The sequence below is a fragment of the Pleurodeles waltl genome, chromosome 6 (genome assembly GCF_031143425.1).
Source record: "Pleurodeles waltl isolate 20211129_DDA chromosome 6, aPleWal1.hap1.20221129, whole genome shotgun sequence".
Lineage (NCBI taxonomy): Eukaryota > Metazoa > Chordata > Amphibia > Caudata > Salamandridae > Pleurodeles > Pleurodeles waltl.
In genome coordinates, this window is record NC_090445.1 from 1,295,664,289 (window position 1) to 1,295,690,644 (window position 26,356).

Genomic DNA, 26,356 nt, shown 5'->3' on the forward strand with positions numbered 1-26,356 from the left:
TGCACAACATTTGCATATGAAGGAACATTCCCCTCTTAGAACCAGAGCCACAAATGCCTGAAGAGGAGGAAGAGGATGATGCTGGCCTGCAACATGAGGGGGAACAACAAAACACAGCTGCAGGATTGCGTAGGCGCCAACATATTGGGAACAATTTCTTTTAAAACAACTCACCATCACCACTGTATTAACTAATGTAAATAAGCACCGATAATAATCACCATATCATGGTCTGGCTAATCATTTTTGCTCACCTTTATCTCTAACTATCAGAATAACAGTGTAGCCTCATGGAGCATTGCTGATATACCGATAAGGACACAGAAATTTCCAAAGCAATTGTGATACGCATTATACAACAGTCACATACACACACACTAGAAATGACATATATATTGTACATTTCACCTTTGAAGGCCAATAGCAGAGGAGCACACCTATTTTACACATACATGTTGGCAACATGGTTCATCGCAGCATATGGCACACAACTAAGACACCATCAGTCTATAAGTGAAAAAAATGCCTCATACATGAGGCAGTGGATGTGATATTGCATTGGTAACAGGAATGTATGTCCAGACCCTTGAAAGCAGTAAGTCGTACAGCACCTATCTTTGCAAGGTCTATCTGTGACTAGAGTTCCATAGAAGCAGAACATAGACAGCACAAGTGCCGCACCTATGACAAGCATTTCGCACATGACATTCCATGTACATGTTAGCCCATTTCCTAACGCCTGACACACCCATGCACCTGCTCTCAACCCGCCTGTCTGACGAGGTCCCTGGAATGGTAATATGTGTACCCAGATATTCCCCCCTCTACACACACAGACTAACAATAGTAATCCAGTGTGCTACACCATTTCCTATGGTATGCCATTGTCATGGTACATCTGACTGCATGGACGTCAGGTCAATTAATACACTGGCTTGTAGTTTCAAAGCCCTGTTATCACCTTTAGATTGCTTCCCTTGTGAAAGGTAATGTTGGCCATTTGAACTGGAATCTCACCTACGGGAATTGTGATAAACTGATGCAGCACACACCTGTGATCACCTCCATGCACACCACCCATTTGAACATGCACTGCCCCTGCAGATGCTTGGAACAGCATAGAAGTTGCCATTTTGTCACTGTTATGCATTGCTAGTAATTAAGCCGTGTAACACAGCCCTTGGGTTTATGTGTCACCTTCCAAAACACAGGACAAACACAGTTTCCCATGTCAACTGTCTTGTTCTTCCTCCGACCAGTCTTAGTCAGACCACTGAGTATGTACCTTGTGAAATTGCTGGATCCTGATTGTCCCTGCATCCTGTCAGCCAGACTGGCACCTGTCTGTGCGTCACCCTAAAGGTTCCTTGTGGCTACATATGTACCACACTTGCTTTACCAAACCTCAGATTCCTCAGGGGGTATTTTGTCAGGTGCTTCCTCAATGCATACCCAAATAAATTGTGTAGCATCATCTGCTTTTTAATTGTACCATATTTGTAAAACTGTCTTGGAATACCAAAATCATGGCCTATCCCCTGTCTGGGTCTCATGTATGCATGAACGACAAAGTGTGACAGTGTACCAAGGCCGTATGCAGGGATTGTGTATCGTGCCTCCAGCAAAACCAGCTACCTCTGATAATGTGCATGAAAAGTCCACACATGTTAGGACCCTGACAGTTCACACGCTGAATCACATTGCTCACAACATATTGATGGCCTGTGCGTGCTGAATAGCTGCAAGATTAATCAACACAGAGGCTCTGATGTTCCCAGATGCAGTGGGAACTTTACAGGCCAACCTGTGTACAATTGTTGTTATGACACCTGCCGGAACATGACTCCTGAGATATCATCTCACTCAGCACACCAAGGTTGCCCTGTTGACAGTCTCATAACACGTCTGCAGTGACAGGGTGGGACCATCCCCATGTAGGTTCTCATGTCCTCATCGACTTTACTTTATTAATCTCAGAAGGATACTCAGTAGATACAGGAATAACCGCCACTGACTCATGATGAGACATGGACGTAACTGTGACAACATATACCCCTAAACATTTATAGGATCAACATTGGACCACACACATGAAACAGACACCTCTGTGCAATTGATCACTGGAAATATGTGGCCACGTGCTGCCTCGTCTGCTGGTCCACCACTGCCACAGGAGAGTTGTGGCTCAGTAATATGACCACAACTGTGGCGTGATATTACAGTTGTGGGTCGCCTTTGGCTGTCTGTGCCAATAACATGGTACCAACATTGTCTGAACATGTGCCTGACTCACGGTGGGTTCACCAACAAGTGCCTAGGAAGCAGTTTCCAAATTTCCAGGACATGGGATGGGCAACTTTTGGACCACTGACATGAACAAGTGTCTGCCATATATCCGGTGCATGCTTTGTCATTTGTGGTGTCTACGTCACCCAAAATCTTGGAAGTGCACACAACAGATGTTGCTACATGTATGACTAACACATGTCTTCTCTCATTTCCACACTGACTTGCATCTGAGGTTTGGACACATTGACTTCACATTCATACAAGCATATTTTCACTAATGCATGTTATGATGCACACACACTGGGTCAACAACTACTTTAGTAGCCAATGCACACACTTTGAGCCATAGGCATTGAGGTATTGAACTTATGTGCGTCACCTTGCTATTCTCTCCTGACGCCAAACATGCCCAATTTGTGCAATACATATATGTAGGCCAGACAAATGGCTGTGTAGTGCGTCAGCCAAGATTGAAAATCCTGTTAAGGACGTAGCGGATCATGGTCCGCAGCAGTATGATGTCTCACATGTGACCATACACTGTCAAGACCAAAGTGGGCGCAATCAGCCTATCTCAGTTGTGTCACAAATGTAACATTAAATTAAAATGGCAAAAGGACCCAAACCTAGGTAATGCCCTGAAATTTGTATGCATACGCATCAAAAAATGATGCTTATGCCCGAAAAATGACGCTTTATGCCCTGAAAATTGGGTAAGTGTTAGACTATTTCCAAATATATGAATGCGGCCTCATTTTTACTCCTGTGCGTCGAAAATAATGACACACATGTGCTTGTCCTCCTAGTACTCCACTGCTACCTCTGTTATTAGACTTAGGCCTGAGACGCATAGCCGATCTGATTATCTTAAGACCATTATTATATTGGATACGACTATGGACCAACCCCGAATTAGACATTTATAAGTCCTCACTCCACGACCTGCTTATGTGCCCCAATTCAACTTCTATTCCCTGGGTCAAACATGTATCCAGTTGGTTCAACAAACTCGGCCTAAGCCACTTTTGGGAGGAACCCCATAAATTAGAAAAGGCTCATTCTATTGCGCTAAAACGTATATATTGGTCCTATGTATACAACGATTATATCACTCATAGAACTCATGGCACTTTAACAAATCATTTTACAGATTTTAAATGGTATCCACAATTTGAACCCTACCTAGACAATATACCTGACATCCTTGGCAAAAGCTTATATGCCAGATTCCGTTTCGGGTCGCTGCCATTGAAGACATTGATGTGCAGATGGGGTACAAAAACAGATACAAGCACATGCCCAGCCTGTGACGCAAAACCAGAAACGATTGAGCATTTCATGTTTTTCTGCCCTGCTTATTCTCTTCCCAGGTCTAAGTGGATCTGTCATATCTGCCGCGATATGGGGATAAGAGATTGTGCCTCTGCTTTGAGGATTTTAAAAAGTCACCATTCCACGGTTTTAATACTTGCTGTCAGTAAGTATTTATTAGTAGCATGGCGAATACGAAATTCCATTGTAAAGACTGTGTCTTAATTAGAGCCTTACTTTTATTCTTTATTCTCTTACTCTTACAAGGATTATAGGAAAGGGGCTGAAATCGTATTATGTGTATTATGTGTCTTGAGAATCCTTTTAATTATAGTATGCTCAGTAACCTATGTTCCACAATTTCTATTCATGTTTTATAATATTTTTATTTTTATTGGTTTTATCCTTATTTATTATTATTGTATTTTCGCTTTGATGATTGACTGATCGAATAAAGCATGTGTCAAACTCAATGACACACATACTGTATGCGTCAAAATTTGTTGACGCATAACGATAAAAACGGCGGCCATTTTATGCAGGAAGTGATGTCATAGGATATCCTGTTTACAGATTATGTACAGTGGGTGTCCTTTCATTTTGCAGTCTGTGATTCTTCTAGCCTCTGTGGCTGTGTTCTGAGTTTTGTCCATTCAAACTGTGCTTTTATCTCCTGTGTGTTCCATTACATGTTAGTTTGTGAATTAAATATTGTTGTTGTATTCTGTCTGAGTGTTTTTTGTGTACTATTGTCCAGAATTGTATTGTCTTTGTTGTTTGTGGGAGTCTGTTGTGGGTAGTGATAGTTTCGGGATAGTTGGGCTCTTTTAGTATTTTAGTTTACTTTTTTCTTATTCTACCTTCCCCCATTCTCCTTTGTTCTTCTTTGTCCCCTATTTCCCCTTTTTCTGTGCTAAGATGTTCGGTAGGCCACGTCTTGGCAAGATGGGTGAGGAGGAGCTTGGGGGGTTCATATGGCTGGTGTGCCATTTCCTCCCCCTTATGATAGAGGCAGGTGGGCGGGTGATACAGGGGTATCACACCGAGACATGGAGAATCAGGAGGGGAAAGGTTCTGCATCACTTGCAATGTGTGTATCGGAGCCAGAGGAATGACCACCAGCTGAAGCACCGCTGGGCTGACCTCATCTCCAGGGAGCAAGATCTGCTGGACCAACTGGGAATTGTGATTGATGGCCCTGTTGGTGAGTACAAATCAGGTAATTGGGCACGATTAAAAGCTCTGCAGTGACATCAGATGATTTGTACAATATCTGCCAACTATGTTGTTTAGTGTGTGGAATGCTATACAGGGTCATTGATGCACTATGTTAAGGACCACAATTGCTAGCTGTCAGGAAGCAAGTGCTCTGCAAACTTACTGAATACTTTTTTCTTAATGTAAGTTGGTGCCACCTTTGTGTCAGACAGCAACACAAAACAGGAGCCAATTATGTATATATAGCTCACATTTGCCAGTGAGGTATAGATTTTCCAAAACATTGCCGACCTTGTTGACGCAACAGCTAGACTGACTTTCGAAACACTACATGATGCAGAAAATGAGTGCATGCTTCACGTCAATTGTTGATAGCAATGTGGCCCAGACATAAGTCTCATGTGTGTCTGGTGAGTTTGTAAGGAAAGCGATCACGGAAGTTCTATAAATGTAAGGGATTATTGTGGTCCTTCATCATTTCGGAAACATGTCAGATCTGGATTTGGAGACATAGGGAAAAAGTGCAAGGTGCCCTCAGCTAACATCTTTCACTGGTATTTGCTGTTTGTTGTACCACCTTTCGTTTGGGGATGGCATACATTTGTCATGGCCACAATGGCTGGTTGACTGGTAATGCACTCCTCAAGGAAACTGGGTTTGGATGTCTCTCTTGTATACACATGATGAGACAAATACACTCCATTATTATGTCTGCTCACTAATGAAGGAGCATGTTTGCCACCACATGATAGTTAGGGCCACTGCATGTGTGCAGATATTTGTGTAAATGTCACTGGAGACCCATGGTATGTAAAAGTTAGCCGTGCCATATCCGATGCAGTATCATCATGTCTGAGTGGATTGACTTACTTATGTAATCTTACACATAGTATTTGTCTTTGGAGTTGTTGGTCAGTGCACATATTTTGAGCACATTTCTCCCTTCCATGCCTTACAGGTGGACCCGCTCCCTACACTGTGGGCGAGGTGGCTTAATTCGAGGACCCCTATAACTCCAGTAAGTGTTGATATGTCTGTTATGTGTTGTGTTTGCTGGTGATGTGTGATGGACTCCTGTGTGTTGAACAAATGGCAAGTTGTGATGCGCTGGCCCATCATTTGCCTTGTTCTATGAGTGGGATTTCATTTTCTCACGATTTTTGATATACAGCAATCTTTATCCTATTGTCTTATTCAGGGATTCTAGGTCAGTCCTGTAAGCTCCGCAATGTGAATGGGGATGAGTCACGTGGATAACACTTGTATCAGCAAGAGTCGCACTGGACCTCATCTGTGATTTAGTCAGCCTGTCAGACCCACATTCTCCCAGAATGGGGCTGCAAAATGCTTACCTACAGACTCCTGCTTCCCTATTCAATAATGTACCGATTAAACTGTTGGTTGAACTTCCGCAGCATGTAGCTGCACAAGTAGTGCTACAAGTATGTGGCATTTGAGTGCAATGGCCTAGGTGTGCATGCAAATCATGGCCAGGGGTGTTCTTGCATCTCTGTGTTAGTTGTAAGTCATGGCTTACTGGAAGTATATGATGTGGACAAAGGTCTGCATTGCCAGACGTGTGTGGTGCTGGGATTGTTCAAGGGTTTGCTGTCTCCTATTTGTAGATACACCTTAACTGTGGTGTGTGTTTTGAGCCAAACACATGTCCAGCTTTCATAAGCTTCCTGGGTGTCCATGTTGTTTGAAAATGTTAGTTGTTTCTCCAACCCCCCACCCTCAATCACAGGCATGGATTTGTGAATAGAGTACCTAGGACTGATGATACAAGCTTGATACACAGAAATGTAAATCAGTGAATCTTTGGTCTGAACCTAGTATACACCCTCAGCTTTAGCACATGAGTACTATACTAGCAAGTCCTTTTACAACTTGCAGATCATGTGGCCCTAGATTTCCATCCCGTACACTGACATTTGTAGCCCTGGCATTGGCAGAGGATGTGCAGCATGATTGCTAGCTGACAACTGGCAGAACTCTGATGCCAAAATCATGCCATTTGTTACCCGTTTTGTAGGGTTTGAATGTGCTATGTGTGATACGAACTTTGTAGGCTGGCCTGCCATGTACTTCCTCAGGGACATTCAATGATCTGTATGATGATATGAGCTGTTACAAGTATAGTAGATGTACTGTCTGAATTACTTCTTGTGACATTTCACACAATGCAGTTCCTAATGTAAATTTTTTAATTTGTCTTCACAGCTGCTAATATGACACCCATCCAGGTGCGTGAATTCCAGAGGCGGGCAATGCGGTACCAACATATACTGCAGGTAGAGTCGGGGTACAGAAGGATGGCCCGAAGATGCAGGACCGAACGTGCCTCTGGAGCCTGGAGGGCATTTCCCAAAGGGTGGCCCTTCTTTGCCCACCACAGCCACCACCAGCACCACCACCACTACCACCCAGGTGGCACCAGCAACAGCTGTGACCGTTGTGCCAACAACATCGGGAAGTGCTCCAGGCCCTAGCACTGGACCACCTTCAGGGCAGCCCACAGACATTGACCATACACGGCCCCACACTTCCATTGCTGGCACCCAGACCACCCCAGCTGCAACAATTGACCCTGCTGCTTTTGTGGACATGCAGCGCAAAATGGACCGTGTCCTCAGGAAAATGAGTCACCTGCGGCAGGATGTTCGCCATATCAACCAGCGGCTGCCGTCCATTAAGCGGACCCTCTGGAGGGCCAACCTCTAGACTTTTTTGATGGACATGATTCCATCCCCTCCCTCCTCTTTCCTTATTCTTATACTTTGTGGGTTTAGGGGGCTTAGTGTTAGGTTAGCATAGGCTGTTCGTTTAGTTAGTGTTAGTGGGTAGAGGGTGGGGGGTCCTGAGTATTTAATTTTTTTCTTTTTGAGTGTGTGGGTGGGTGGATGGCTATGTTGGGGTTTTTGTGTGTTTTGAAAAAAAAAAAAAAAAAAATATATCAAAATATTTTTTACAAAAAAATATATATTTGTTTAGTATAGGATAGTATGTGTTTAGGTTAGTATCTGTTGTCCTCCATGTGTCCCGTCTCATAAAGGGGGTGGGGGGTTGATGTTTAGAACGTTTCGTTTGTGATAATTAAGTTTAGCTTAGATTAGTTAGGGACAGTTGTGGGTAATGAGTAGTTAGGGTAGACTAGGGTAGGTAAGGCTTTTCCCGAGTTTTCTCTTCTGTTATTAGCGTTTAGTAAATATCTAGTGAACCCTTTACCGTATGTGTGAAATGCTTGTAGATCAGGGCCTTGGCATAAGTGTACATGAATTCTGTTGTATTACATTTGTGTCCTATGCTACGGACAAATCCCATCTGAGCTGTAACATTGGCAGCTACCCCAGAGCTACCTTGCAAAGATTAGACCATTCATTGCAACCACCAATCACAATTACTAAGGATCCCAACGTGTTTTTTTCATTAGGTATGTTTTCAATGTCACATACAGTGCTTCCAGATTTATGACTGGGGACACTGTGTTATGTCTGACTGCAGTGTGATGTTCAAGGAAACCCTCGTTGGCTGAGTGGTAGTAAGCACTCTTGTAGTATTGCGTTCATGACTCACAGAGATCATATGTGACACTGTTCAGTATGATTACTTATTTGGATGTAAACTCAGACACCTTCATTCATGCAGTTTGTTGACTGTTTGCTTAGATTTGTTGACAATGTTATATGTGTTAGTATTGCATGGTGCCAACTTTTTGCTGCCACTATTTGATGGCTTAGATATCCCTTGAGGAAGCATTATTCTGTCCAACACAGTATTATGTTGTATGGTTTCTATTTTCATCAGATATTACCCCCAGGAAGGCCAGAGTATGGTGCAATACAGGCCACTCTGCATAGTTAGCAGACTACATTATTTCAGGACTGTTGTATTGACAAGCTATGTAATTTGGCAGGAGGCAAATTTCTGTGATCTACTGCATGGTTGATGTGTCACATTACACAGAGACAAAGTGGTTGTGTAAGTGCTATTTATTGAAAAGTGCTGTAGTGCTATGTGTACATTGTCCATGATTGTGAGTCCATTATAGTGGCTTCTTCCATTGTGATCCTACTCAAGTGCTAAAGGAAAATGCGTTTGACATGCTGTTGTGATGTGTCAGACAGTGCAGAGGGACAGGATTTGCCAATGAGTAAGAGAGGGACAAGCACTGGGCAGGCTGACAAGATATACAGTGGTTTGCAGAACAGTCGTTGAGTACAGTTGAGTGCAAGACTGGCATGTTACAAAGCGCTGGACCTTGGTAATAGGTGGCCATGTGGCAGGGACTAGTGCTTCCTGGTACTCTTACGTGTGAATGTGATCTGTTCCATGACTTCTTCTTCTGATGTGTGTGTTGCCTCCTCTGTCCTTGGTGGTGGTGGTGGTGAAGGGGCAACACACACCTCAGTGTTAGAAGACGTGGATTCAGACATCCCGGTCGCTGCTACTTGTGAAGGTCTTAAGGGCAGTACTGCTGCAAGGAGGATCTGCTGGTTCTTGAGAATAGCAGCCACATCAAGATGGTAGGCAGCCAGGTTGGCCCTGAGGGGTTCAATGTTGCATTCGTGCTGTTGTAGGTGTTGGGTCACTGTATTACAGCTGTGCTGATTTCCTTCAGCCTTTTTTCTACTTCCTGCAAGCTAGTTGTTCGCCCTTGCATAGCTGCTGCCTGTTCTTCAGTTGACATCATGCACGAACGCACCCCCTCGAGGCTGGCTGCCATAGTTTGCATCCCTACCCACACCTCCTTGGCCAGCTCCCGCTGTACTCCGACAAAAGTTCTCTCAAAGCTGGTGCCTGTGTCATCTGAGTCCTCAGCTGTATTGGAGCTGGCAGGTCTTACAATTGGGGTTGTGGATGGGTCCTCTGTGATGGCTGCTTCTTCTGTGCTCCTCCTTGTGACTGAAGGTGGGGTCTGGAGGGTTCCAAGGACATCTTGGAAGGTCTGGTGGCTGATGTTTGTCAGCTCGACATCCATGTCATCAGGGTAGACAGGCATATCCGCAGGAGATCCATCATCCTCTGCAATGAAATAGGGTACAATTAGTGTGTCTGTGTTGTTGCATTGGTCATGTGACATGCCTGCCTTGTGATGATTTCACATTGTGATCTTGTTTCCTGTTCATTGCTCCAGTCTTTCAGATGGGCATTCTCCCAGGGCTATGCCCGACCTGCATGTCACATGTATTGTGGTAAGTTATTAGACTTGTCGGCATCATCCCCTCTAGTGTTGTCTTAGGCCAAATAGTGCATTGCCACCTTCTTGTCCTACTCAACCCTCTGTCTACATTCTTTCTCATGGTGAGACCTTTCACTGCCTGTAGGTGCTCTGATGGCACTAGCAGCACACTTAACAATCTAGACCTGCCCCAGTCTCTGAACTGACTTCGGGTGAGCACTGTTTCACACATCCTCGTAGTGCCTGTTTCTGGCACTTCTGCGGGTGCTGCCTGCTGCTGAGAGGGCTCTTTGTCTTGCTTGATGCCCCCTCTGTCCCCTGATGCAATTGGTGACATCCTGGTCCCTCCTGGGCCACAGCAGCATCCAAAAACCCTTACAGCATGATTTGCAGCTAGCAAGGCTTGTTGGCGGTCTTTCGACGGGAAAACACTTCTGCACGACTCTCCACGGCGTGAGGGATCCATCCTCCAAAGGGGAAGTCTCTAGCCCTTTTCGTTCTTGCAGAAACCTATGCTTTTACTGTCCATTAGCAGCATCTTTGCACCCACAGCTGGCATTTCCTGGGCATCTGCCCATCTCCGACTTGCTTGTGACTTTTGGACTTGGTCCCCTTGTTCCACAGGTACCCTCGACTGGAAATCCATCGCTGTTGCATTGTTGGTTTGTGTCTTTCCTGCAAAATTCCCCTATCACGACTTCTATGTCCTTTGGGGAACTTTAGTGCACTTTGCACTCACTTTTCAGGGTCTTGGGGTGGGCTATTTTTCTAACCCTTACTATTTTCTAATAGCCCCAGCGACCCTCTACAAGGTCACATAGGTTTGGGGTCCATTCGTGGTTCGCATTCCACTTTTGGAGTATATGGTTTGTGTTGCCCCTATCCCTATGTGTCTCCATTGCATCCTATTGTAACTATACATTGTTTGCACTGTTTTCTAATACTATTACTGCATATTTTGGTATTGTGTACATATATCTTGTGTATATTTACTATCCTCATACTGAGGGTACTCACTGAGATACTTTTGGCATATTGTCATAAAAATAAAGTACCTTTATTTTTAGTATATCTGTGTATTGTGTTTTCTTATGATATTGTGCATATGACACTAGTGGTACTGTAGGATCTTCACTCGTCTCCTAGTTCAGTCTAAGCTGCTCTGCTAAGCTACCATTATCTATCAGCCTATGCTGCTAGACCCCCTATACACTAATAAGGGATAACTGGGCCTGGTGCAAGGTGCAAGTACCCCTTGGTACTCACTACAAGCCAGTCCAGCCTCCTACATCGGTTGTGCAGCGGTGGGATAAGTGCTTTGAGACTACTTACCACTCTTGTCATTGTACTTTTCATAAGAGAAAAATATACAAAACAAGTTCAGTGTATGTACACATAACGAAAAAGTTTTGCATTTCCTCTTTTCACTCTTTTCTAAAGTGCTGAAAAGTACTTCTAAACTTTCTAAAAGATCTTAAAAGTTTAAAAAGTTTTTTTTCTGTCTTTCTAAAAGCTCTAAAAACTTTTTCTCACTTTTTCTGTCACTTAAACTCTTTCTAAAACTTCTGTCACAGGCCAAAATGTTGATCTGTCCAAACTTGCATATGACCACCTTAGCTGGAAAGGAGCAAGGAGTCTCTGTGTAGAAAGAGGTTTGAGTGTAGGGAAGAATCCTTCCTTGGAATTATTGCTTAACATGCTTAGAGAACAAGATAAGGCCAGAAGGGCCCCATCTGTTGAAAAAGCAGCTAATGGTTCTCAATCTGATCCAGGGACCCCCCCTAGGAAAAGATTCAGGAAAGAAACTTCAGAGCCTGCCCATTACTAGACAGTCTAGCATAGTTGGTACTTATGTAGAGTCACACCATACAGATAGTGTTGTCTCACATCATAGCAAGAGCATTCATTCTCACCAAAGTAGAAGTGATGTTTCTGTTAACCAAGCTGTTAGGGTGCCTTCTGTAAGGGACAGGTCTCCTTCTGTCCATTCTCACCATACTTCTGTTTTAAGGCAGGTCCCTCCTACCCACCCTGATGACAGATTGTTAGAAAGGGAGCTCAATAGATTTAGAGTGGAACAAACCAGACTGAAGCTCAAAAAGCAACAGCTGGATTTGGATAGACAGACTTTAGAAGTAGAGAAGGAGAGACAGAAGTTGGGTTTAGAAACCCATGGTGGCAGCAGCAGTATTCCCCATAGTCATCCTGCAAAAGAGCATGATTCCAGGAATCTGCACAAGATAGTTCCCCCTTATAAGGAGGGGGATGACATTAACAAGTGGTTTGCTGCACTTGAGAGGGCCTGTGCTGTACAGGATGTCCCTCAAAGACAGTGGGCTGCTATCCTATGACTATCATTTAGTGGAAAAGGTAGGGATAGGCTCCTTATTGTGAAAGAAAGTGAAGCCAATGATTAAAAAGTTCTTAAGAATGCACTCCTGGATGGTTATGGCTTAACCACTGAACAATACAGGATAAAGTTCAGAGAGACCAAAAAGGAGTCTTCACAAGACTGGGTTGATTTCATTGACCATTCAGTGAAGGCCTTGGAGGGGTGGTTACATGGCAGTAAAGTTACTGATTATGACAGCCTGTATAACTTGATCCTGAGAGAGCATATTCTTAATAATTGTGTGTCTGATTTGTTGCACCAGTACTTGGTGGACTCTGATCTGACCTCTCCCCAAGAATTGGGAAAGAAGGCAGATAAACGGGTCAGAACAAGGGTGAACAGAAAAGTTCATACAGGGGGTGACAAAGATGGCAACAAGAAGAAGGATGGTAAGTCTTCTGACAAGGGTGGGGACAAATCTAAAAATGAGTCTTCATCAGGCCCACAAAAACACTGGTGGGGGTGGTGGGCCCAAATCCTCTTCTAATCAAAACAAAGAAAAGAAACCATGGTGCTATTTATGTAAAATAAAAGGCCATTGGACAACAGATCCCAGTTGTCCAAAGAAAAGCACCAAGCCTCCTACCACTACAACCCCTACTGCTACACCTAGTGTCCCTACTAATAGCAGTGGTGGTGGGAGCAAACCTACTAATAGCCAATCCAAGGGAGTAGCTGGGTTCACTTTTGGTAACTTAGTTGGGGTTGGTCTTGTTAGGGAGACCACAGAGGCTGTGTTAGTCTCTGAGGGGGCTATTGATTGAGCCACCTTAGTTGCTTGTCCCCTTAATATGGATAAGTACAATCAGCTACCCCTAATAAATGGTGTTGAGGTTCAGGCCTACAGGGACACTGGTGCCAGTGTGACTATGGTCATAGAGAAACTGGTCCACCCAGAACAACACCTACTTGGTCACCAGTACCAAGTAACCGATGCTCACAACAACACACTTAGCCACCCCATGGCTGTTGTAAATCTCAACTGGGGGGGGGGGGGTTACTGGTCCAAAGAAAGTTGTGGTAGCCACAGATTTACCTGTAGACTGTATACTAGGAAATGATTTGGAGACATCAGCTTGGTCAGATGTGGAGTGATGTGGAGTTGGAGGCCCATGCAGCAATGCTGGGCATCCCAGGGCATATTTTTGCTTTAACCAGGGCTCAGGCCAAAAAGCAAAAAGGACAGGGAAACTTGGATACTGGAACAATGGACCAAGTGCTCCCTAAAGCTAGGGCTAGTAGAAGTAAAGCACTTCCTACTATCCCTCCCTCTACAGTGGATTCTACTTCTGAGGAAGAAGAATTTCCACCCTGTGCAGAACCTACACCAGAGGAGCTGGAAGCAGACACTGCTGAGCTTTTGGGTGAAGGGGGGCCTGCCAAGGAGGAGCTGAGTGTGGCACAGCAAACCTGTCCCACACTAGAGGGTCTAAGACAACAAGCTGTCAAACAAGCTAATGGGGATGTCAGTGACTCTCACAGAGTTTACTGGGAGGACAACCTCTTGTACACTGAAGCAAGGGATCCTAAGCCTGGAACTGCCAGGAGGTTAGTGATTCCTCAGGAGTACAGAAAGTTCCTCCTAACTCTAGCCCACGACATTCCCCTAGCTGGACATCTGGGACAAATGAAAACTTGGGACAGGCTTGTTCCCTTGTTTCATTGGCCTAGAATGTCTGAGGACACAAAAGAGTTTTGTAAGTCCTGTGAAACCTGTCAAGCCAGTGGCAAGACAGGTGGCACCCCAAAGGCACCCCTTATTCCACTGCCTGTGGTTGGGGTTCCCTTTGAAAGGGTAGGGGTTGACATAGTTCGCCCCCTTGACCCTCCTACTGCTTCAGGCAATAGGTTTATCTTAGTGGTAGTGGACCATGCCACAAGATATCCTGAAGCTATTCCTTTAAGGACCACTACAGCACCTGCAGTGGCAAAGGCCCTCCTGGGAATATTTTCTAGGGTGGGCTTCCCAAAGGAAGTAGTATCAGACAGGGGAAGCAATTTCATGTCTGCATACTTAAAGGCCATGTGGAAAGAGTGTGGTGTGACTTACAAGTTCACTACACCCTATCATCCACAAACAAATGGACTGGTGGAGAGATTTAACAAAACTCTCAAAGGCATGATTATGGGTCTCCCGGAAAAACTCCGCAGGAGATGGGATATCCTATTACCATGCCTCCTTTTTGCCTACAGGGAGGTACCCCAGAACGGAGTGGGCTTCAGCCTCTTTGAACTCCTCTTTGGACACCCTGTTAGGGGTCCACTAACACTTGTCAAGGAGGGTTGGGAACAACCTTTAAAAGCTCCAAAGCAAGATATTGTGGATTATGTACTTGGCCTCAGGTCAAGGATGGCTGAGTATATGAAAAAGGCCAGTAAAAACCTTCAGGCCAGCCAAGAGCTCTAGAAGCAATGGCATGACCAGAAGGCTGTTTTGGTTCAGTACCAACCAGGGCAGAAAGTGTGGGTCTTGGAGCCTGTGGCCCCAAGAGCACTCCAAGATAAATGGAGTGGACCCCACACAATTGTTGAGAAAAAGGGTGAAGTCACCTGCTTAGTTGACTTAGGCACTGCCAGGGGTCCCCTTAGGGTGCTCCATGTCAATCGCCTGAAACCCTACTATGACAGGGCTGATCTCACCCTGCTCATGGCAACTGATGAGGGACAGGAAGAAGACAGTGATCCTCTACCTGATCTCTTCTCTTCCACAGAACAAGATGCTCTTGTGGAAGGTGTAGTTTTGGCTGATTGTCTTACTGCTGAGCAGAAAGACCATTGCATAAATCTCCTGGGTCAGTTTTCTGAACTCTTCTCTACTGTGCCAGGTACCACTTCTTGGTGTGAGCACACTTTAGATACTGGAGACAGCTTGCCTGTCAAAAGTAAGATCTATAGGCAGCCTGACCATGTCAGAGACTGCATAAAGCAAGAGGTGCAGAAAATGTTAGAACTGGGAGTGGTTGAGCACTCTGAGGGTCCATGGGCTTCTCCTGTGGTACTTGTACCAAAACCTCATTCCAAGGATGGAAAGAAAGAAATGCGGTTTTGTGTTGATTACAGAGGTCTCAACCAGGTAACCAAAACTGATGCTCACCCTATACCCAGGGCAGCTGAGTTCATAGATACACTGGCATCTGCCAAGTATCTAAGCACTTTTGATTTGACTGCAGGGTATTGGCAGATCAAATTATCAGAAGATGCTAAACCTAAAACTGCATTTTCAACCATTGGAGGCCATTACCAATTCACAGTAATGCCTTTTGGATTGAAAAATGCACCTGCCACTTTTCAGAGGTTGGTGAACACAGTCCTGCAAGGGCTGGAAGCTTTTAGTGCAGCATATCTGGACGATATAGCTGTCTTTAGCTCCAGTTGGGATGATCACCTGGTCCACCTATGGAAAGTTTTAGAGGCCCTGCAAAAGGCAGGCCTCACTATCAAGGCTTCAAAGTGCCAGATAGGGCAGGGGAAGGTGGTTTATCTAGGACACCTTGTTGGTGGGGAACAGATTGCACCACTTCAGGGGAAAATCCAAACTATTATAGATTGGGTTCCCCCTACTACTCAGACTCAGGTGAGAGCCTTCCTAGGCCTCACTGGGTATTACAGGAGGTTCATTAAGAACTATGGCGGTCATTTTGACCCTGGCGGTCATGGACCGCCAGGGCCGGGGACCGCGGGAGCACCGCCAACAGGCTGGCTGTGCTCCCAAGGGCATTCTGACCGCGGCGGTATGGCCGTGGTCAGAAACGGGAAACCGGCGGTCTCCCGACGGTTTTCCGCTGCCCTGAGGAATCCTCCATGGCGGCGCAGCTTGCTGCGCCGCCATGGGGATTCCGACCCCCTCACCGCCATCCTGTTCCTGGCGGTTTTGACCGCCAGGAACAGGATGGCGGTGAGGGGTGTCGTGGGGCCCCTGGGGGCCCCTGCAGTGCCCATGCAGACACTGAAAATCGCGACGGGTGCTACTGCACCCGTCGCACCCTTCCCACTCCGCCGGCTCCATTCGGAGCCAGCTTCCTCGTGGGAAGGGGTTTCCCGCTGGGCTGGCGGGCGGCCTTCTGGCAGTCGCCCGCCAGCCCAGCGGGAAACACAGAATAACCGCGGCGGTCTTCTGACCGCATAGCGGTATTCTGGCGACTCCCGCCGGCACCGCGGTTACCGCGGCCGGCGGGAGTCAGAATGACCCCCTATGGCTCCATTGCAGCCCCTCTTAATGACCTCACATCCAAAAAGATGCCTAAAAAGGTATTATGGACAGCAAACTGTCAGAAAGCTTTTGAGGAGCTGAAGCAGGCCATGTGCTCTGCACCTGTCCTGAAAAGCCCTTGTTACTCTAAAAAATTCTATGTCCAAACTGATGCATCTGAATTAGGAGTAGGGGCAGTCCTATCACAACTTAATTCTGAGGGCCAGGATCAACCTGTTGCTTTTATTAGTAGAAGGTTGACCCCTAGAGAAAAGCGTTGGTCTGCCATTGAGAGGGAGGCCTTTGCTGTGGTCTGGGCACTGAAGAAGTTGAGGCCATACCTGTTTGGCACTCACTTCATTGTTCAGACAGACCACAAACCTCTACTTTGGCTAAAACAAATGAAAGGTGAAAATCCGAAATTGTTGAGGTGGTCCATATCCCTACAGGGAATGGACTTTACAGTGGAACATAGACCTGGGAGTAGCCACTCCAATGCAGATGGACTCTCCAGATATTTCCACTTAGTCAATGAAGACTCATCAGGTCATGCCTAGTCTTATTGTCCTTCGTTTGGGGGGGGGTTGTGTAGGAAAGTACCATCTTGCCTGGCATGTTACCCCCATTTTTCACTGTATATATGTTATTTTAGTTGTATGTGTCACTGGGACCCTGCCAGCCAGGGCCCCAGTGCTCATAAGTGTGCCTGAATGTGTTACCTGTGTTATGACTAACTGTCTCACTGAGGCTCTGCTAATCAGAACCTCAGTGGTTATGCTCTCTCATTTCTTTCAAATTGTCACTAACAGGCTACTGACCAAATTTACCAATTTATATTGGCTTACTGGAACACCCTTATAATTCCCTAGTATATGGTACTGAGGTACCCAGGGTATTGGGGTTCCAGGAGATCCCTATGGGCTGCAGCATTTCTTTTGCCACCCATAGGGAGCTCTGACAATTCTTACACAGGCCTGCCACTGCAGCCTGAGTGAAATAACGTCCACGTTATTTCACAGCCATTTTACACTGCACTCAAAGTAACTTATAAGTCACCTATATGTCTAACCTTTACCTGGTAAAGGTTGGGTGCTAAGTTACTTAGTGTGAGGGCACCCTGGCACTAGCCAAGGTGCCCCCACATTGTTCAGGGCTAATTCCCCGGACTTTGTGATTGCGGGGACACCATTACACGCGTGCACTACATATAGGTCACTACCTATATGTAGCTTCACAATGGTAACTCCGAATATGGCCATGTAACATGTCTATGATCATGGAATTGCCCCCTCTATACCATCCTGGCATAGTTGGCACAATCCCATGATCCCAGTGGTCTGTAACACAGACCCTGGTACTGCCAAACTGCCTTTCCCGGGGTTTCACTGCAGCTGCTGTTGCTGCCAACCCCTCAGACAGGCTTCAGCCCTCCTGGGGTCCAGCCAGGCCTGGCCCAGGATGGCAGAACAAAGGACTTCCTCTGAGAGAGGGTGTTACACCCTCTCCCTTTGGAAAATGGTGTGAAGGCAGGGGAGGAGTAGCCTCCCCCAGCCTCTGGAAATGCTTTCATGGGCACATTTGGTGCCCATTTCTGCATAAGCCAGTCTACACCGGTTCAGGGACCCCTTAGCCCTGCTCTGGCGCGAAACTGGACAAAGGAAAGGGGAGTGACCACTCCCCTGTACCTCCCCTGGGAGGTGCCCAGAGCTCCTCCAGTTTGCTCCAGACCTCTGCCATCTTGGAAACAGAGGTGCTGCTGGCACACTGGACTGCTCTGAGTGGCCAGTGCCATCAGGTGATGTCAGAGACTCCTTCTGATAGGCTCCTTCAGGTGTTGCTAGCCTATCCTCTCTCCTAGGTAGCCAAACCCTCTTTTCTGGCTATTTAGGGTCTCTGTCTCTTGGGATTCCTTAGATAACGAATGCAAGAGCTCATCCGAGTTCCTCTGCATCTCTCTCTTCACCTTCTGCCAAGGAATCGACTGCTGACCGCGCTGGAAGATTGAAAAACTGCAACATAGTAGCAAAGACGACTACTGCAACTCTGTAACGCTGATCCAGCCGCCTTCTCGACTGCATTCCTGGTGGTGCATGCTGTGGGGGTAGTCTGCCTCCTCTCTGCACTAGAAGCTCTGAAGAAATCTCCTGTGGGACGACAGAATCGTCCCCCTGCAACCGCAGGCACCAAAGAACTGCATCACCGGTACCTTGGGTCTCCTCTCATCACGACGAGCGAGGTCCCTTGAATCCAGCAACTCTGTCCAAGTGACTCCCACAGTCCAGTCACTCTTCAGTCCAAGTTTGGTGGAGGTAAGTCCTTGCCTCCCCACGCCAAACTGCATTGCTGGGAACCAGGACTTTTGCAGCAACTCCGGCCTCTGTGCACTTCCGGCAGAAATCCTTTGTGCACAGTCCAGCCTGGGTCCACGGCACTCTAACCTGCATTGCACGACCTCCTAAGTTGTTCTCCGGCGACGTGGGACTCCTTTGTGCTACTTCGGGTGTGCACCGTTTCACGCATACTTGTAGTGCCTGTTTCTGGCACTTCTGAAGGTGCTGCATGCTGCTGAGAGGGCTCCTTGTCTTGCACGACGCCCCCTCTGTCCCCTGACGCAATTGGCGACATCCTGGTCCCTCCTGGGCCACAGCAGCATCCAAAAACCCTTACCGCATTATTTGCAGCTAGCAAGGCTTGTTGGCGGGCTTTCGGCGGGAAAACACTTCTGCACGACTCTCCACGGCGTTCGGGATCCGTCCTCCAAAGGGGAAGTCTCTAGCCTTTGTCATTCTTGCAGAAACCTACACTTCTACTGTCCAGTAGCAGCATCTTTGCACCCACAGCTGGCATTTCCTGGGCATCTGCCCATCTCCGACTTGCTTGTGACTTTTGGACTTGGTCCCCTTGTTCCACAGGTACCCTCGACTGGAAATCCATCATTGTTGCATTGTTGGTTTGTGTCTTTCCTGCAGAATTCCCCTATCACGACTTCTATGTCCTTTGGGGAACTTTAGTGCACTTTGCACTCACTTTTCAGGGTCTTGGGGTGTGCTATTTTCTAACCCTTACTATTTTCTAATAGCCCCAGCGACCCTCTACAAGGTCACATAGGTTTGGGGTCTATTCGTGGTTCGCATTCCACTTTTGGAGTATATGGTTTGTGTTGCCCCTATCCCTATGTGTCTCCATTGCATCCTATTGTAACTATACATTGTTTGCACTGTTTTCTAATACTATTACTGCATATTTTGGTATTGTGTACATATATCTTGTGTATATTTACTATCCTCATACTGAGGGTACTCACTGAGATACTTTTGGCATATTGTCATAAAAATAAAGTACCTTTATTTTTAGTATATCTGTGTATTGTGTTTTCTTATGATATTGTGCATATGACACTAGTGGTACTGTAGGAGCTTCACTCGTCTCCTAGTTCAGCCTAAGCTGCTCTGCTAAGCTACCATTATCTATCAGCCTATGCCCTATACACTAATAAGGGATAACTGGGCCTGGTGCAAGGTGCAAGTACCCCTTGGTACTCACTACAAGCCAGTCCAGCCTCCTACAATGTGTACATATAATTTGTGTATATGACTTACCTCCTAAGTGAGGGTATCCTCAGAGATACTTTTGGCATATTGTCACTAAAATAAAATACCTTTATTTTTAATAACTCTGAGTATTGTGTTTTCTTATGATATTGTGCTATATGATATAAGTGGTATAGTAGGAGCTTTGCATGTCTCCTATTTCAGCCTAAGCTGCTTAATATAGTTACCTCTATCAGCCTAAGCTGCTAGAAACACCTCTATTCTTCTAATAAGGGATAACTGGACCTGGCACAAGGTGTAAATACCACAAGGTACCCACTATAAGCCAGGCCAGCCTCCTACAACTTCATTCACAAATGACGATGGGAGGACTAACTTAGAGACACTTTGGGAGGCGCTGAAGGCTGTTATTGGAGGGGAGGTGATATCTCTCTCGGCAAAGGAGAATAAAGCTAGGAGAGAGATGAGAGAGGTTCTAGAACAGAAAGTATCGGCCTTAGAGCGTTCTCACAAGCACACGGGTGCCCCCAGGGTGTGGAGGGAGGTGGAGAGAGCACACCATCAGCTGAAACGGCTCGACTGTGATCAGGCATAGTATGCAGTTGCTCGGATTAAACATAAATACTATGTAGGGGGTAATCGCGCTGGGAAACTCTTGGCCCACAAACTGAGAGCCCAGCGATCGGCCAATGCCATAAAGATGGTGCGTTCCCCGTCTCGGGGGGAGGTTCGGAAAGATTAGCAGATGGCGTTTGCGGATTTCTACAGAGAGTTGTATGCAGCGGATGGGGGGAGTGAAGCAGATATGGCCTTTTATCTTGCAGACTTTAAGATTGCACCGCTCCGTGAGCAGGATGCAGCCTCCCTTGACCAGCCTATACGCATAGAGGAGGTGATAGCGGCAATCTGGCGTGTCTCTGTTGGGAAGTCGCCGGGACCTGACGGCTTTACTGTGCTTTTTTGTAAGACCTTTTGTGCCGAGCTGGCCCCGCTCTTGGTGCGACTTTATAACTCCTTCCTGCTCACAGGGTCCCTCACACCTAGCATGTTAGAGGTGACTATTACAGTCATACACAAGCCTGGGATGAATCTGGAGGACTGTGGTTCGTATCGGCCCATCTCGCTCTTAAATATTGATAGTAAATTATTTACAGGTATTCTAGCGCAGCGTCTTAATCGCTATATACCGGGACTTATCGATCCGGATCAGGCGAGCTTCATTCCTCACCGACAGTGCAGGGACAACACGAAGCGGCTCCTGCACATAATAGATAAAACCTCTAGATCCCATAAGGAGGCACTCCTCCTCTCCATTGACGCGGAGAAGGCATTCAACCGAGTGCAGTGGCCTTACGTCCTTAGAGTGCTGGAGCGCTTCGGGTTTGGCATGGCGTTTCGGACCTGGATTCAGTGTGTTTACAGTGCACCTAGGGCCGTCGTCCGCGTGAACGGGAGTTTGTTGTTTCCTTTTCCGATAGGGCGGGGGACGAGGCAGGGGTGCCTGCTCTCCCCACTACTGTTTGTGCTATAAATGGAGCCCTTTGCGCAGCGCCTCCGTGACGATATTCAGATCTCTGGCGTTCAGTTTGGGGGAGACCTCCACCTCATAAGCCTCTATGCTGATGACGTGATTCTCACGTTGGCGGACCCCATGGTTTCACTGCCTGCGCTCATGGAAGCCATTGGTGCGTTTAGTCGGGTTTCTGGGTTTAAAGTGAATACACAGAAATCCCAGGTCTTGAGTTTGTCACTTCTACCAGCGCATGAAGAATCCTTACGAGCTCGCTACCCCTTTATATGGTCAATGTCCCATGTGCCTTACCTGGATATTGCCCTGGCAACAACAGCGGCGAGAACGTCTAGCATGAACTATGCTTCCCTATCTAGGGGGATACTGAGTCACCTGGAGAAGTGGGGGAAGCATGGACTCTCCTGGTTTGGCAGGGTATCTGTGATTAAAATTAAAGTCTTAACGCGCATACTATATGTATTTCAGACGCTCCCTTTAACTCCACTGCCACGTATCATAACAACGCTACAGTCAGCGATTTTGAAATTCGTATGGGGGGGAAAGCCGGCTCGGATAACACGCAGTGTCCTGTACTGTCCTGAAGAGAAAGGAGGCCTAGCTGTTCCCTGTCTGCTGTGATATTTTCAAGCTGCCCAACTCGGCTATTTGCTGGAATGGAGTCGACCGCTCACTGAAAAGCATTGGTGTTTCATGGACCAGGCAGTAGCTGGGTCTCACATCTGGAAGGAGCCGTGGCTCCGGTATAGGCTTAGAGCGTCAGGACTTTATTCCTCTCCGGTTACGGGTGTGACGCTCCGGGTGTGGGATGCAGTGACGACAAAGCGGGGTTTTTGACGACCTTTCCTTCCCCGATGTCTCCGATTTGTGAGAACCCTGACTTCCACCCGGGATTGCAGATGGAGCGTTTTCAGCGTTGGTATGATGGAGGCTGCAAGCGGGTGGGCAGTATATTTGATGAGGATGGAGTAATGGCCTTTGACCAGATGAGGGAGTCTCATGGGCTTACAGAAACAGATGGATTGACGTATTATCAGGTTCGACACTGGGCCCTTCAGCCGGCGATTAGGCCACTGGTGTCCAGGTCGCTCACGCTGTTTGAGAAATGGCTCATGGGCAAGAAGGATGACAACCGACTGATCTCGGAATTATATAAACTCCCAGAGGCGGAGACGCAGTCTGCTAAAACCAAGGGGCAGTGGAGATGGGATTGGAGCTAACAGAGGAAGAGTGGGAGAGTGTTTACTATAGGGTGCATCATACAGCCTACAGCACGCCAGGGACGGAGACTGCCTACAAGCTCTCCATTTACTGGTACTGTACTCCGGCTGGGGTGCATGCATGGGCCCCGCTAAATCTGACCTTTGCTGGAGGGGATGTGGTAGCACTGGCACACTTATACACCTATTATGGCACTGTCCTAATTTATCCAGATACTGCAAAAGCATTCTTGATGACATTGACAGAGTATTTCAGACAGCGATTCCTAGGTTTCCGTCATATGTTATACTGGGCTTACCCAACCCCCTTACCTTTCCTCTTCGCTCGTGGAGGGGCCAACAGATGGCGCTGGCCCTTAACGCAGCTTTACAGACGATATTAGCTCTTTGGAGCTCTACAGGGTCCCGACTTAAACCTCTTGGCTATGTAAGCTTTGGTTCCTCCTGGGAATGGAGAAACTAACATTAGCAGCTACACAGAGAGTGGGAGACATAGGTTCATCCAGATCCTCTCGGCGGAGTTCAACGAATTAACCTGCCCTGCATATTTAAGGGTGTTGAGGCTGCGGGGGGATCCCTGACAAGAGGAGGCCAACTGGGGCAGAGGATGGGGGATGGGAGCTGGGCAGTCCCTGGGGAAGGGTGATAGGAATGGTAGAAAGAGAGATATCTCTGGGGCTTCGAGGGGAAGCACAGTTTTATTTTTTGTATTTTATTTTGTATGTTGTGGTTTGTCTTCAAGTTTTTCTTAATCTCCGCATAGACTGGCAGTGTCAACAACGGGAATGGGCGGTGGCCTCTAAGAAACTGGCTCTGGAGTGTAAGGAACTTGTCTTAGCATGTCTGTTGGCTGTCACTATAGGCCTGTCTGTTTATTTTGTGTAGCAGGATTTCCTGCAGAACTGGTTGGCCGGCCGACCCGGATGTAGGTATAGAGTTTGTATTTAGTCTGTCTGTGTTTCAGACCAATAAACAGATTTGATCCATAAGGAGGCACACCATTTTTTACAATGGGCCTCAATAAGCTGTGCAGGATTAACATCAAAAAAGTTTACACTAATTCTGCAAAGCTCTGAACTAGCATCAAGTATTTTGACACTAGTTCCCTAACTACTGCCACGGTGCACTGTATCTTGTGTATCTTAGATATGGTGCACACATGATGGCATAAGGGGGGCACCAAGGGGAGCAAGAAAAGTGGCGCTGCACTGGGAGCAGCACCACTTTTCTTAAATCAGGCGCTACTTTTTGTGATGAAATGAGGACCTAGGCTTGCCAAAGCAGATTTTAACTGGAAATTTTTAATGAGTAATTGCCCTTTACAAATTCAAAGATCTATAGATGTTGTTTTTAGATCTCAACAAAATTGGGTCACAATCCAGTGAAAGAAATGCTTACTGTTTTCAAAAGTAAATGTCTATGCTCTGTTATTTTGAGGGCTGGTTTATGGGGTTACACCTATAGTCAAAGTCTTCAGATAGTGGGGAATACATTTTAAAGATGGCTGCTTGCTGTCCTGTCAGCTACTTCATCATCTTTCTGCCATGCTGAAGTTGGTGTCACGTCTATAGCTGATTGTGCCTTTGTTCTTCTGGCTTAATGTTTGGAGAAACTTGGAAGCCCATTTCTGCAGAGCAGTGTTAGCAGATTGCCTTGTTCTTAATTGAACCATGGATATACCTTGGTAAAGTTATGTTAGGAAAATATTTGCTAGCAAAGTATTTTTCCACACCTGACTCCCTGCCTGCTGTGGCAACAGCAAGAACCAAAGAGCTATTAAGGCACTACATCCATAATTTGAGCTCAAAGGGAGGGGATTCAGATGCAGTCATAGATCTGCAGAAGCTACCTCCATATCATGCCCTGTATCTTAAAAATATTTCCTCTAAGCACCAAAGATAGTTTTTGAATAGGCTTCTCTTGAACACAGTGCATTACTTGGTAGCATTTCAAGGTAAATGATTTCACATGCTCCGTCAATGTCCTTGTGACGGTTCCACCTCCCAGAGCACAATGCACTTTCTTTCTTTTTGCAGTTGTACACCTTACGAGAAGAAGGCTTTTATGGCCAGCCCTTCTGGCCTAAGGTATCAGAACTAGTCTTTTGGCCTTTTCTTATTTGATGCTAACTGAGCTGTAAAGCTACTGTTCATGCTGTGTTAATGTTTGCATTATCATAACTCATAATAATTATTTGTGGTGATGTTATACAACTGGCTTTTTAACTTATTTTGTTGACTGTTATATGTATTTTAATAATTGATTATGTCTATTGCTTTGTATTGATGTTAAATTTTATAAAACTTGTTAACCAAATAAAATATTTATGATGACCTGTCTCTCGCCTTGAAATGTGGATATATTGATGATAATAAAAATCAACAAAAACTTCACACCCAATGTTAGAAATGGGGTCTTTGGTTGGTAGTCAGGTTATCCCCTGTCCAAGCAAGGACCCTCACTCTAGTCAGGGTCAAGGAGAATCACCATAAGCTAACCCCCGCTCACCCCCTTGGTAGCTTGACAACAGCATGCAAGCTTAACTTCAGAGTGCTAGGTGTAAAGTATTTATACCAACACACACAGTAACTTAATGAAAACACTACAAAATGACACAACACAGGTTTAGAAAAATAGAAAAAAAAATATCTAAACAAAACAAGACCAAAATGACAAAAATTCAACATACACAAGTCAAGTTATTGATTAAAAAGCAAAAAGAGTCTTAAATCCTTGAGGATACAGGTATAACACTGTTAGCATTGAAAAGTACCTGGGTAGCGTCAAAATAACAAGCACAGGCGAGTGTGCATCGAAAAAGGTAAGCAATGCTTCGATTTCTCACCCTCAAGCGAGCTCGTGCATCGCTTCTCTTTGTTCGGTTGGACCGGCGTGCGTCATTTCTCAGGCATGTCTCAGAAGGTGCGTCAAATCTTTCTCTGCATGGCAGTCTGTGCATGGATTTTCAGTCTTGTTCTGATAGCTTCTCCTGTCAGGGTCCCAGGAACTGGATGGGTACCACTTGGCAGAGTAGGAGTCTCTCCAGAGACTCCAGGTATTTGCAGAGAGAAGTCTTTGCTGTCCCTGAGACTTCAAACAACAGGAAGCAAGCTCTAAATCAAACCCTTGGACATCTTCACAAGAAGGAAGGCAACACAAAGTCCAGTCTTTGTCCACTTGCACAGGCAAAAGTAGCAACTGCAGTATGGCTGCACAAAGCACAGTCCCAGCAGGGCAGCGCTCCTCCTCAGCTCTTCAGCTCTTCTCCAGGCAGAGGTTCCTCTTGATGTCCAGAAGTGATCTATGGTTTTGGGTGCCCTTCGTATACCCATTTTGACCTTTGAAGTAGGCCTACTTCAAAGGAAAGTCTCTCTTGTTTGTGAAATCCTGCCTTGCCCAGGCCAGGCCCCAGACACACACCGGGGGGTTGGAGATTGCATTGTGTGAGGGCAGACACAGGCCTTTCAGGTGTAAGT